Source organism: Stenella coeruleoalba (genome assembly GCF_951394435.1).
Source record: "Stenella coeruleoalba genome assembly, chromosome: 7".
NCBI lineage: Eukaryota > Metazoa > Chordata > Mammalia > Artiodactyla > Delphinidae > Stenella > Stenella coeruleoalba.
In genome coordinates this window covers 25522990-25535746 of record NC_137153.1, presented here as the reverse complement: position 1 = coordinate 25535746, position 12757 = coordinate 25522990, and the positions used below count along the sequence as shown (strand labels likewise).

Here is a 12757-nt window from a genome sequence, read left to right as displayed (position 1 = left end):
TTGAATGAGAGGCGATTGAATCCACAAGACTTTCCCCACCCTTACCACTAATGGTTAGAATACTGGGGATCCTGTTTATATCTACAGTATCATCTGACTTTGATTTTTTTCACCAATACCACATTGTCTTGCTTGTTGTGGCTTTATAGTAAGCTTGAAATACAGTAGTTTAAGCCTTCCAACTTTTTATTTTTTCTACAAACTGTTTTACTATTCTAGGTCCCTTGGAACTTGTTAGTTTCTACCAAAAGGCTTCTTAGCTTTTAAATGACGTTGCAATGAATATATAGATCAGTTTAGGGGAGAATTAACTTCTTAACAATGAGCCTCCCAAACCATGAACTTAGTATACCACTCCATTTATTTGTCACCCTTAATTTTTCTCACTAATGGTTTGTTTTCAGTGTACATATTTTATTAAACTTATCCCTATGCATCCCATCATTTTTGAAACTACTGTAAATGGTATTAAAAATTGTGTTCTAATTGTTCATTGCTGATATTTAGAAAAACAGTTGACTTTTGAACTTTGATCTTGATATGGCACCCTTGCTCAATTTACTTATTAGTTCAAACAGCTTTTCTTGTGGAGCTGTATATATCATAGTTAAGTATTTTGACTTTACTTTGAATTAGATGAGAAGCAATCAGATGAAGTTAGAGCCAGCAGAGTCTGCTGATAGATCATCTGTGGGGTATGAGAGAACATATTTTAGGAGTTTAATTTTTGAACATGTTAGAGGTAGATATTTAAGGCTGTTAGATGAATCTGGAGGTCAGAGAGAGGCCACTGAGGAACATATGCATTTGGAATCACTAGCTTATTAGTGATGGTTAAGCCATGGAATTGATTCAGATCATCAACATTTAGAGGCTGAAGTGATGATGAAAAGTCAGCAAACAGGTCTGAAGAGGGACAATTAGAGAGGTATGAGGAAGCCAGGAGAAGCTAAGAGAAGAAAGTTATCCAGTTAGAGTGATTTATTGTGTCAAATATTGCTTATAAACCCAGTAAAACTAAGACTGAGATTGACCATGCAGTAAGAGGTCCCTGGTGACCCTGACAAGCAGTTTTGGTGGAACGCTAGGAGTAAAAGCCTGCTTGGTGAGCATTGGGAAGAAAAATTGGGGGCAGTGAGTACAGAGAACTCTTTCAGGGAATTCTACTCAGAGGGGGGAAAGGAAGTGAAAATTGGAGGTAAGTGGAGTCAAGAGAGGTTCGTTTGTGTTTCTTGTTTGTTTTGTTTTCCAAAGGGAGAAAAAAAAAGGCATATATTTAAGCTGCTTTGACTGATTTAGTATGATCCAGTGAGGTAGAGGAGAGAGGGGTGACTGAATGGCTGTGAAAAGGTAAGAGGGGAAGGGATCTAGTGCACAAGGGAAAGAAACCGCCTTAGCTGGAAGCACAGATGGCCCATCCATAGTGACAGGAAAGAAGGCAGAGAGGGCATATGCAGGTGAATGTGTAGATGTGCAGTGGGAACTCATGGACATTCTCTTCTTACTGCTTTAATTTTCTCATTGAATTAAGTTTGGTTAATTCAGTTAATGGTTGTAAAACATTTAGAGTAGTGCCCGGCATGTAGTAAATGCTATGTAACCCTTTGTTAAATAGGTGCCTTTTCTTGGTTTCCCAGAACCTGATCATGGAATTAATGATGATTGAATATAGACTTTCACCTTTTTTGTCTGAGTGCACAGGCATCGGGCTAGAACTGACACCTGAGGTTGGGCTATTTCTTTGTGTTACCTGGGAGAAGATGTGATCTTTTTGGGTAATTGCTACATGTGGGTCCTTGTAGTTTCTACTCTCTATATTACTAGAATGATGAAAACACTTCCTTTTTTCTAAGTGATAAATGTTTTTGGGCCATTGGCCTACTGTTGTTGTCTAAACAGATGGGCAAGATTTTTAGTAATATAAATAAATAATAAAAGCTAATATAGATGTTCAACATTTACTATGTAAAGGGTATTGTGTCAAGTGCTTCCTATTTGTTATTTTATTTAGTACACCCAACAACCTCATATGCAAGACCATATCATGCACATTTTACATATGTGGAAACAAAGCTCAGTGAGCACCAAATCACTTGATGAACTTAAGATTCCAGGACTTCTTACGCCAATTGTCATGCTCTTCTGCTACACCTGTTTCTTTTATAAGTAAGTTATCATTGAGTGATGGGCAAGAGCACTGGGCTGTGTAGTGTTCCTCAAGTAGTAGTCCAGCTTAACCAATAGCTGGCTGATCGAACTTGGGAAGTTACCTCGTTGGGGACTTTTCATCTGTATTCTGTGAACTCAGATGATCACTAGCATTCCTTCTACCTCTAACATGATGAGATTTTAATATTTATATGATTGTTTTCTTGTACTACCCCCATTTTTTAAAGTATCTAGGTCAGGGCCTCCCTAGGTGAGAAGGTGATTACAGATTTAATCAGGGCAGAGCTGGACGCAGCTGTGGATTGGAGGAAGCTGCGCCCCATTGCTTCTCTCTCGGTGGCTTTCCAGTGGGTTACCAGCAGGGTTAGACAGCGGAAGCTGCCCCAGCCTCAGGTCTAGGGTGAGAAGTGAGAAAACCTTGCTAGGTCCAAGCTGCAGCCCCCCACAACACTTGTCCAAGGGCCTGGCGGGCTAGTTTTAGTGCTTGGTATTTATTATCTTTGCAGAACCTCAGCCTGGAGCCTGGAGCCTGAGCCTGGAGAGTGAGTGATTAGACATGGGGCTCTCATGCATCTAACTTTAAAAAATCTCAATTATATCGGAAAGAGGGTTCAAGGTAACAGATGGGGTCCTGGGGACAATAGTGTATATAACCAACAAGTGCACTTACCATGATGCATCACTGGTCCCGGGGTGCTCATGGAGCCTGTATCTGGACAGGCTCTCCAGCTGGAGTGCCCAGAGACAGAAAATCCAGGAGGTGGCAGCACTCACAAACAGGACAGCCCTGAGAACCCGTGTGCACCTCTGGGCCTCCTCTCAGAGGGCTGGACTGGCTCGTGAGCCTGGGAGTGTTTAGGCATCGCACAGGGGCTGGCCAGAGAAGTATTTCGCAAAGCAGGTTGGTAGAGTCGGGAAATGAGTGCATATCCAGATTCTTGGAGATGCAGGGACGGAGTGGAGGAGGTACTGGACAGAAGAGTTGAAGGCATGGAGCCACTCGAAGCATAAGTCAATAACAGAGGGTATCTTTTAATTGAAAGGGGGTCTAAGGAATCTTTAATTCAACCACCCTATTTGCAGATTAAGAAACCGTGTTCCTGGAAGGGAAGAGACATAACTTTCTAAGGTCATCCAGCTGGTGGGTGGCAGGCCCAGGATTGGATTTCTCAGTGTCCTGGTTCCCAGACCCCTTCTCCATTTCTGTTGCACTTGACTCAAGACAGCTTCCCATAGTGACCTGCCAGGTTTGTAAACAAGAAGATGACCCCTCTTCTTTGCGGCTGCCACTGTGATTTCATAACCTGACAAGCAATGTGGGTCAGGTCCTCTGTATTCAACAGCATTATTCACTGGGGGTGATGATGAGAAAGCAGGAAGGGAATGACAGGGAAGCTAGCTATGTGTGTGCACATGGGTACATGTGAAACAAGGAGAGAATGGTTCTCTGGCGAGGGCTGCAGGACAGAAGCAGAAGACTGGAGAAATGTGCCTAGGACATCCAGCGGAGCTAGGAGCCATGAGGCCCTGTATAAAGACGTGGTTCCTGGAATCAAAGGACCAAGGCTGGAGTCTCAGCTCTGCCACTTCTGAACGCATGACCTAGAGCGAGACACCCAATACCTCCAACGCTCTTTTGTAGAATGGAGCTTGAATTTGGAAACAACCTAATGGAATCTTAAATATGAAGAGGCTGTACATTAACCCCTAAGAACAATGCAAATAAGAAACATTCTGATTTTAATGGAGTGAGGCAAAGTTGTTGTTGGCTGGACTTAGAGATGGAAAAGTGTGTGAAAATTCTCTGTTGCTGGGCCTCAGAATGGAGGGGCTTGGGGGGAAGGGGAGATAAAGAGTGAGGAATAAATTGTAGGCTCTGCACTCAACACGGTGTGGGAAGGGACCAAGAGGAGACCAGCTTGCTGGGAGTGATAGGAGCCAGAGATGCTTGGGGAGAAGGCTTTTTGTCAGCAGGCACCCCAAGGGTGGGTAGGAGGAGTTTAGATTTTATTTGCATAATAGGGAGTCACTTGGATCCTCTCGAGTGGACTAATATGATAAACACAGCGTTTTAGAGGATCCATTTGTTGATAGCTAAAAGAATAGATTCATTTATTCATTCAAAGTTATTTACTGAGTATCCAGCCCTGTGCTAGATGCCAGGGACACAGTAGTCAGTAAACCCAGGTGAGGTCCCTGATTCACGGTGCCTCGAGTCTACTGAGGAACCAAGGCAGGAGGTGGCAAGTCAATGGCGGCTGGGAGGTTTCCAGGGTCCTGCAGTATTGAAGTGTGAGGTTCCGTTTACACTCCAGCTTAATCACCAAGAAAAGAGTAGTGGACATCTTGTAGCAGGTGTTGTCCAAGAAGATGAATATCCCAGTCAAGATTATTAAAGAGACTATTCCTGGTATCAGAGCAGACCCCCATCTAGTTGTGAAGCCCAAGATTTCCATGGAAAGCCCATGATGACAGAACCCAAAGCAAGGCAGACCTCAAATGGATGGTTTGAAGTTAGTTTCACCTTTGAGTGGGTTACATCTTTGTGCCTCAAGATGCTGGATGTGGTTTTCACCCCTAGAAGTCACCTTTTTGGGAACCATTGGCCTTACCTCTTTATTTCTCTTAATAACTAATTTCAGTTCATACCAAAGTACAGCCTTTAAGCATCTTCTCTGTACCAGGTGAAAGCGCTTTCTCTCAGCTCCTGGTCACTGGATATGGCTGAGTCTGATGTTTATTTACCAAATATTCAATCTGCACTCCCAAATAGCAGGACCCTGGTTTTTAGCTAGACACATTTTCTAGGAGGAAATAGCTAGAAAGCACAAAGGCTGCAGTTCTCAGCCTCCTGGCAGCCAGGTGTGGTGATGTGACTAAGCTCTGGCCAAAGGGCTGGAAATTGATGTCTTGTGTGGAACTTCTCAAAAGGTTCCTTCCTTCTCTCTCCATCCTTCTGCTGGTGACATAATGCTCAGGTGGGTCCACAGCTAGGGATGGTGAGCAAAGAGCCAGGAGAAACCTGGGTGCCTGATGATCACAGAGCATCTGTGTGAGACCAGACTCCACAGGTCTTTTCCTGGAAGAAAGACATACATTTCTATCCCATTTATAGTGCTACTTTCCAGGTCTCCCATTGCTGCTGAACTAAACTTTAACTGATGGATTGGGATGAAACATTTTTTTCCCCCTTTGGGTTCAAAATTCATCCTCTGATACCAGGTTGAACATCTCTGAATCTAGTCTTGGCAGGTTCCTGGGTCCATAACTCTTCTTTTCCTCCTCTGCGCACAAATCCTGTGAGGTACCTGAAGTGTTTTTGCTCTAAAAGTCTTTTTGTTGAGTTTAGAGGTGAAGAAACTTAGCACAAGACGTCCATGACAGTGATTAGCACAGGGTTTGTCACATAATAACTACTGAATAAATGTTACTTGAGACTAATTTGAAGAAATCTTCCTGCTTTCAGCTGACACAATTCATCTCTTCCCATTGTAAATGTCCCCCTTTCTTTTGAATCAATGACTTCTCAAAAAGATGCACATTTCTTTACAATTTCATCTCTATAGCTTTACTTCTGGGGAAATATATATATATAAAGGTTGTCTAAAGCCACAATGTTCTAGGCTAGGTCTCTTCTAAAACACAGACCCTCTGTTGTCTCAATACAAACATAGACCATATACAACCATAGTTAGAAAATTACTATGATTGCTCTGTTCTGAGAGATTGATTCTTAAGTCACATATGATTTTGTGCAAGGGTTGTGCAGCCAAAATTCTGCTGTCTTATTTTCCAGTAATATGACATGGACATCCATGCTGGTTCATGGGAGTTTGCCTCTTCACAGCCTCCTGGTGCCATGTGCGTTTTCATGGAGGCCCAGTGGGAATAGTGATTTCACACAATGGAGGGCACTCTGGCCGTACCTGCAGGCTGGTGGAGGAGCTGTTTGCGGACTATGGGCTACCTGACACTTCCTAAATCATACAGCCCAGGGGCAGGCACACTCAGCCCAGGACAAGGCCTCCCTGCAATTCCAATTAGTAACAATTGGGTACTTTCTGTGCTGGTATTGACTTTCCACAACAATATCTGATTTCAGAAGTGATATTGAAAAGGAAAATGAGCTCGAGAGTGCACTTCAGGCACATAAATCACAGAAATGGAAAGGCTTCAGTCCTCTATTTTTTTTAAAAAAGCATACAACATACGAACACTATTTTTTTTTTTTTGGCAAAAAGAAAACCTCAGACACTAGAGCCAAAATGAAATCATGACTTCACAAGCACTCCCCACACCCCACCCAAAGGAAATTATGGTTGGAATTTTAGTGTGCATTCTTTGGAGTTTTTCTGTAAGTGTGCATGTGTATGTTTGCGTCTATGCATCCTACATGGGGTCCCACTGCTGCATGGACTGTTCTATGCCTTGTTTTTCTCACCTAGTAACATTTCTTTCCTTGTTGTTACATCCACATCTGCTTTAGTCTTTTACTTGTCCAGATACAATGAACTGTGCTTTGAGGGGGTCTTCAGGATTCATCAGATAGTCAGGGACTCTCCAAGGGGAAGGAAGGGAAAGAAGCAACAGTTGGGGCTTCAGACCCCACAAGTGATATTAACCAGAGAAATTTCAGTTGTACTGTTTTGCATATTGGGCTTCCACAAAATTTTGCTTGGTAATAAGAATTGTGGGGTTGAGTATCCTCTTTAAGCCAGTGATACAGTTGAATGCTCTCATATTATTCTTTCTGAAATGCAGGCTCAGAAAGTTAAAGTGACTTCCCCAGGATCATAGAGAGAGTCCAGGAGAGAGCAGGCTTGAATCCAGGTCCTTAGGCTGTATTTCAGTACCTTTGATGCTCTACCCTCAGGCTCATCCTCTTTTCTTCCAAGATCTGGACACACCAGGCACCCATTAAAAGGAATTATCCTGTTTTGACCCTGAAATGAGGCAGAAGTTTATTTTTTTTTAAAAAAAACATACATACTTTTTATTGTTAAGTCATAAAGAGGTATCAAAAGCAAAAATTACAGGGTAAGACTTAACGTAACTACTAGGAGCATCAAAGGAAGTGAAAACAGGACTAGGCGCAGGGCAATGTGAATTAATGAACATGGGAAGGACAAGGATGGGGACAACAGTGAGCATGTGCTGAAGATACTAAGGGAGAGAATCTGGTGAAAATTTTGATCTTAGACAAGCGCCTAGGTAAAGAAATAATGGGACAAGATTTCTAAACCCCACTACGTGCTTAAGAGTCATCCTCACCATTGGCGCTGTCTCTGTCATCCTCTCCTTCCTCAGCCTCTTTTTCATCATCCTTGATCAACTTTAGCTGGTCATCCCCCATCTTCATTATCATCACCATCCAGTAGGTCCTCCTCCTCAACAGAGTCATCTGCACCCCCCTCAGATTCCATCTTCACATTAGTCTCATCTTTCTTCAGGGAGCTGCTGCTCTGCTCCTCTTCTGACTTATCATTCTTCATCTCTACTCCTTGTTTGCTCTGTTCCTTTTCGATTTTTTCCAGTAGAGAATCCACTTTTTGTTTTATCTGAGTCAACTCCTTCTTAGTGGCCTGAAGGTCATCTCCTTTCAACTTTTCAGAGTTAGAAGATCTCCACTGTCCACTCTTAGAATTGAAGCCACTTTTGCGCCTTCGTGAGGTGTTTCCTGATACACGCTGGTATTTTGAGGGCACTACAGCCTGAGCAATAGGAGGAGGAGGAGGAACACGTGCTGGGTAACTGTACATCCTGTCCTAATAATCCCGTTGAAAGTCATAGTCCAAGTTAAAAGAGGAGCTGTACATCTCCGCTGCAGATCGTTTCACACCTGCTTTTCCTCGGTTCACTTTTGGCTCTGTGGCCAGATTAATATCTAAAACCTGGCCAGCAATCATTCTGCCATCCTCTCCTGCCACAGCAGCCCAGATATTTCTCTCATTAACATACTGAACGAAGGCAAAACCCTTATGAACAGAGCAACCCACGATTTTGCCATATTTCGAGAAGATTGCCTCCACATCAGATTTCTTGACCACAAGAGTATTGAGATTCCCAATGAATACATGGGAGTTCATGGAACGAGGATCCGTCTTGTTGGTAACATTGCTGGCCATTGTCTTTGATGGTAAGGTGCTTCACAAAGCTGAAAAATGTAGCTGAAGATCAAAAAAAATCTCACAGGAGGGGGAAGGGAGAAGAGATTCGATTCTGAATCTCCTGCTCCCGAGGTCTACGTGGAGAACCCGACTGCTGCTCGAGGTCCGCAACGCGGCCGCAACTGCTCAGCCTTCGCCTCTTCACAAAATGGAGGCAGAGGTTTTGTTATAATCAGCACATACATCAGCTATCATATGTGTGGCCTACTTAGAGTCACAGGGTCTAGTTAGAGGTGAGGGGCGGAGCCATTATGGAGTGTGCTGTGGCCGAGGACCAAGCCCAGGACCTCCGTCTAGTTAGGAAGGGGGTCCCGCTTGCTTATAGCTTACATCCAGACTGCTGTTTCTTTCATTTCATTCATTTAGCACCTGCTTTGTTAAGGGTATTATGTTTTCATAGATATCTTTCTATTAAAATCATAAATTCCTTATGAGATATGGATTATTCTTACTTCAGCAATGCAGAACTTGAAGGCAAGATGACTAGTCAGAGGTGCAGTGAAAGTTGGAACCCACAGTCATCTCTAAGACCAGTCCCCTTTTTGCCCAGCAAAGATCTCCCTCTTGGGCTTGGTCAAAACAGTGCACATCAGGTACGTGTGCAGCTGCCTTCTGCTCCACAGGCCAGTGCACTGCAGGATGAGCATCCCTGGTGTATGCATTAAGAAGGAATTCTGTAATTGCGTGTGGGTGCCAACACCTTGCTTTACTATCACCCTTATCACTGGCCTCCAGGCCATACCAGCTGCTGCACCAGGGCTGCCAAGAAATACCTTTCTTTTCTCTGGCTTCTCTCTTATTTTTTTTTAGAGCCCACTGGGCAGGACTAATATGCAGTAAAACTGATTTGTGCACTTTCCAGTCCTAGCTGAGGACAACAGCCATGTGCTTTAGTTGGGAGGTACTTAATGAATGATTTATAAGATATTGAAGATAAAACTTGAAAGATACATGGGCAGTGCTGAGGTGCAACATTCTTGAGAAACAGAAAATCTTAAGTGTTGATTGGCTGAGATGATCTAGAGGGCAACCCAGGGTGGCCATCCAGCCATCCTGACACTGTTCTGGCACATTCTCTCCCGACATCTGCAGCCCCTGATGCGGGTCTGGGGAAGAGACGGGCTGGGCAGCAGATCTCAAAGGAAACTTCTGCTTCACCTGTGACCAAGGTCTGAGGGCTTTCCTACCCACAACCCTCTTGGGGATGCAGCTTGCTTTTCTAGAGCAGAGTACAGTGTGCTGAAGGTGAAATATTTCCTGGGGAATGGCCTCTGCTAGGTAAATTGATCTTGCTATTTCCTAGAGGAGTTCATTTCAACAGTTCAGTGCAGTTTAAAAAAGCCAGCTGGGTGTCTAGTATGTTCTGGGCAGAGAGTTAGGTCTAGGAGAGTAGAGATGAGCAATGTTGACAAGATCCCTGAATGCAGAAAACTCACAGCCTTCCCTCTGATATTTTCCAAACAAAACAAAACAAAAAAGCCAGTGTAGTCTAATAGAAAATAGGAATTCAGAACTATCTAGAAAAATTTGTCTGATTACTGACTCCTAACACAGTAAAGAGATCAAGAAATCATTGGTCTGAAAAGTTTTGTTCTTCCCAAATTCACTTTGAATACACATGAACCCTCTTTTTCATTTTTTTTTGGCCTCACCACGCGGCATGTGGGATCTTAGTTCTCCGACCAGGGATCAAAACCGTGCCCCCTGCAGTGGAAGCATGGAGTCTTAACCACTGGACCACCAGGGAAATCCCTACATGATCCCTCCTGACTCATTCACTTAGGGTCCCACCAGGGCCCACCTTACCTTCTAGGCTTACTCTTGGCAGAACTATAAAATAGGTAAGTGGTCCCATGCCTCTTCCCTCTCAGAAGTCCTTGCTTTCTTTTCTACTCTCACATCACCTTCCTCCTCCAAACAAAAAAATTCATCAACTCTGCTCTGTCCGGAGTCCATCTCAAAGCTCCTGGACCTGCACCATTTTCAGGCCTCAGTGGTTTGCATTCAGATTCTCAAGGGCAAAATAGCTTTGAGACTCAGAAGTATGGCTTCCTTGGTGGTAGAATTTCAGTTGGTGGCAGCAACAGATGCTTGGAGAGAAAAAGAGGAGAGGATCCTCTCTGGCTCGTTGAATCGTACTGCATGTCTGGACACCAGTTAGTGTTCTGATAACCTGGCAGAGCCGTCCTATTTTCTGCCCCTCCCAGACCACTGGAGTGGGTTCAGCTCAGGAACCATGAACGTCTGCTTTCAGGATGCAACTCACAGCCTTTTGGGCCTACAGTTCTGGGCCCATCCCAACCCTTGATTCTGGGAATCCAATCATAAAGGAGAAGTTACCAGCCTTACTTTAAGAAACCTGGCTATTGCAAGTGGAAATCTAAACTTACCCAAAAGGTGAAATGGAGAAAATCTTTGTTTATTATAGAAAAGCAAAGACATCTGACACATTTGCAAGAGTTCAGGAGAGAAGGGCCGTGACTATGTGCCAGGCCACATGTGGGCTCATCTATATGCTCACAACCACTGTACAGGTGAGAATTTTGAGGACCAGGGAGGTTAAATGACTAGATAATTGTAGCTGGCTCGTCAGTGTCAGGGTCCAGATTTGTACCCAAGTTGATTGTCATTCAAGCTAAGCCAAGTCAGCCAAACTCTTCTGAATGTTTGGAGTAAGGCATCATCTGTGCGGAGGAAGGTGCTGCCTGGCCCACCTCCTGGGACCACATTGTGGCTTCCTGGCTGCCTGCCTTCACTTCCCACCATGGTGGCCACTTGTTCATTCTGCACAGCTCTGGTCAGTGAAAGAAAGATGCAAGCTAATTAGCCACATTCCTTTTTTATGAAGGGAGAGAGAGACCCAATAATAACCTCATCTTTTTGAATAATGGCCACACTCTGGCCCCTCCACATGCAGCAGTTCCAAGGTCAGAATACATTACAGACAGCATCAATATCTCCAGCAAACAGTAACTGACCACAGCCAGGGCACTGTGATAGGCCGCAGAGAGAGGAGAATATTGGAAGCTCTTGAGAGGTTAGTTTAAAACAATTTAACTACAGTATGCTGAGGTCGACATGTGCTAGATATTATAATGGATGATAAAAAGATTAAGATACAAGCTGGATCAAAAGGTCTTATTGTCTAGTTTCAGATGTAGGATATATTAGTGAAAACTATATTAAAATATAAGATAGCAGATAAGTAGGGATTGAAACACTAAAAAGTCAAACATTGGACTTGTCCTCAGGAGGCCTGGATTCAACTCTTAACACTGCTACTAGCTGTGCAGTCTTAAGCAAGTCACTGAACTTTTCTGAGCCTCATGTTCCTATATTATAGAGATGATAATTCTAACCTCACATGGTTATTTTGGGAAAAAAATATGATAACCGTAAAATTAAATTTTATATCTGCTATGTAGATATAGATAAAAATTCAGATATATAGCTATATTAAGGGCTGAACGTGCTGGTTAACTTTCAAAAACAGCCTAAAGCAACCATCTATTTGGCTTACACTTTTGTGAGGTGGTAATTTGGGCCAGAATCAGAAGTATACTTTTCTGTTGGTCTTGGTTGATCTCTGCTGGGATCTCTATGCATATCTGTGGTCAGCTGGCAGGCTGGCTAGCAGCTGGAGGATCTAGGATGACCTCACTCACATGTCTGGTGGCTAGCAGGCTGTTGACAGGGGTGACCTGGAAGAGTGAGTCATGTTTCTTTCATCATCCAGCAGACCAGCTCAAGCTTCTTTACACCTTTAGTTGAGTTTGAATCTAACAGATTGAAAAAGCAAGAAAGCCCCAGCTAAACTGGCACCAGGGTCTCTGAGGATGGGACAGAAAATAACCCATCAGTTTGTATATTTCCTCATTACAAGGATGTTGGTTCTATACCATGAACTAAACTATTCAGTGTATTCAGATTTCACTAGTTTTTCTTCCAATGTCCTCTTACTACTTCAGGATCTGATTTGGGATACCACCTTGTGTTTAGTCATCATGTCTTCTTATTGTTTCCTGATCTGTGACAGTTTCTCATTCTATCTTTCTTTTCAGAAATGTCAAGGTCATGAAAGGTTATTGGAATTTTGTAGAATGTCCTTCAGTTTGAGTGTGTCTGATGTTTCCTCATGATTAAACTGGGATTATGGATTTGGGTGAAGAATACCACCGAGGTGGAGTGCCCTCTTCATCACTCATAGCAAGGGGTATGTGATCAACAGGACTTTGTCGATAATGCTGACCATGATCATCAGTTTAAGGTGGTGTCTTCACTGTAACGCTACTATTTTTTCTTTTCCATACTCTATTCTTTGGAAGAAAGCCACTAAGTCCAGCCCACAGTAAAGGAGAAAGAAATTAATCTGGGATGGATAGAGCTTTTTAAAAAACAATTTTTATTTTGAGATAACTGTG

At 43.3% G+C, this 12757-nt stretch overlaps 1 pseudogene across 1 annotated transcript; it reads right to left on the bottom strand.

Moving 5' to 3' along the window:
- Window positions 1-7410: 7410 nt before the first annotated feature.
- LOC307188962 (heterogeneous nuclear ribonucleoproteins C1/C2-like) lies at window positions 7411-8570 on the bottom strand (annotated as a pseudogene). Its single transcript has one exon. The product of its transcript is annotated as a heterogeneous nuclear ribonucleoproteins C1/C2-like (transcript).
- Window positions 8571-12757: the final 4187 nt, after the last annotated feature.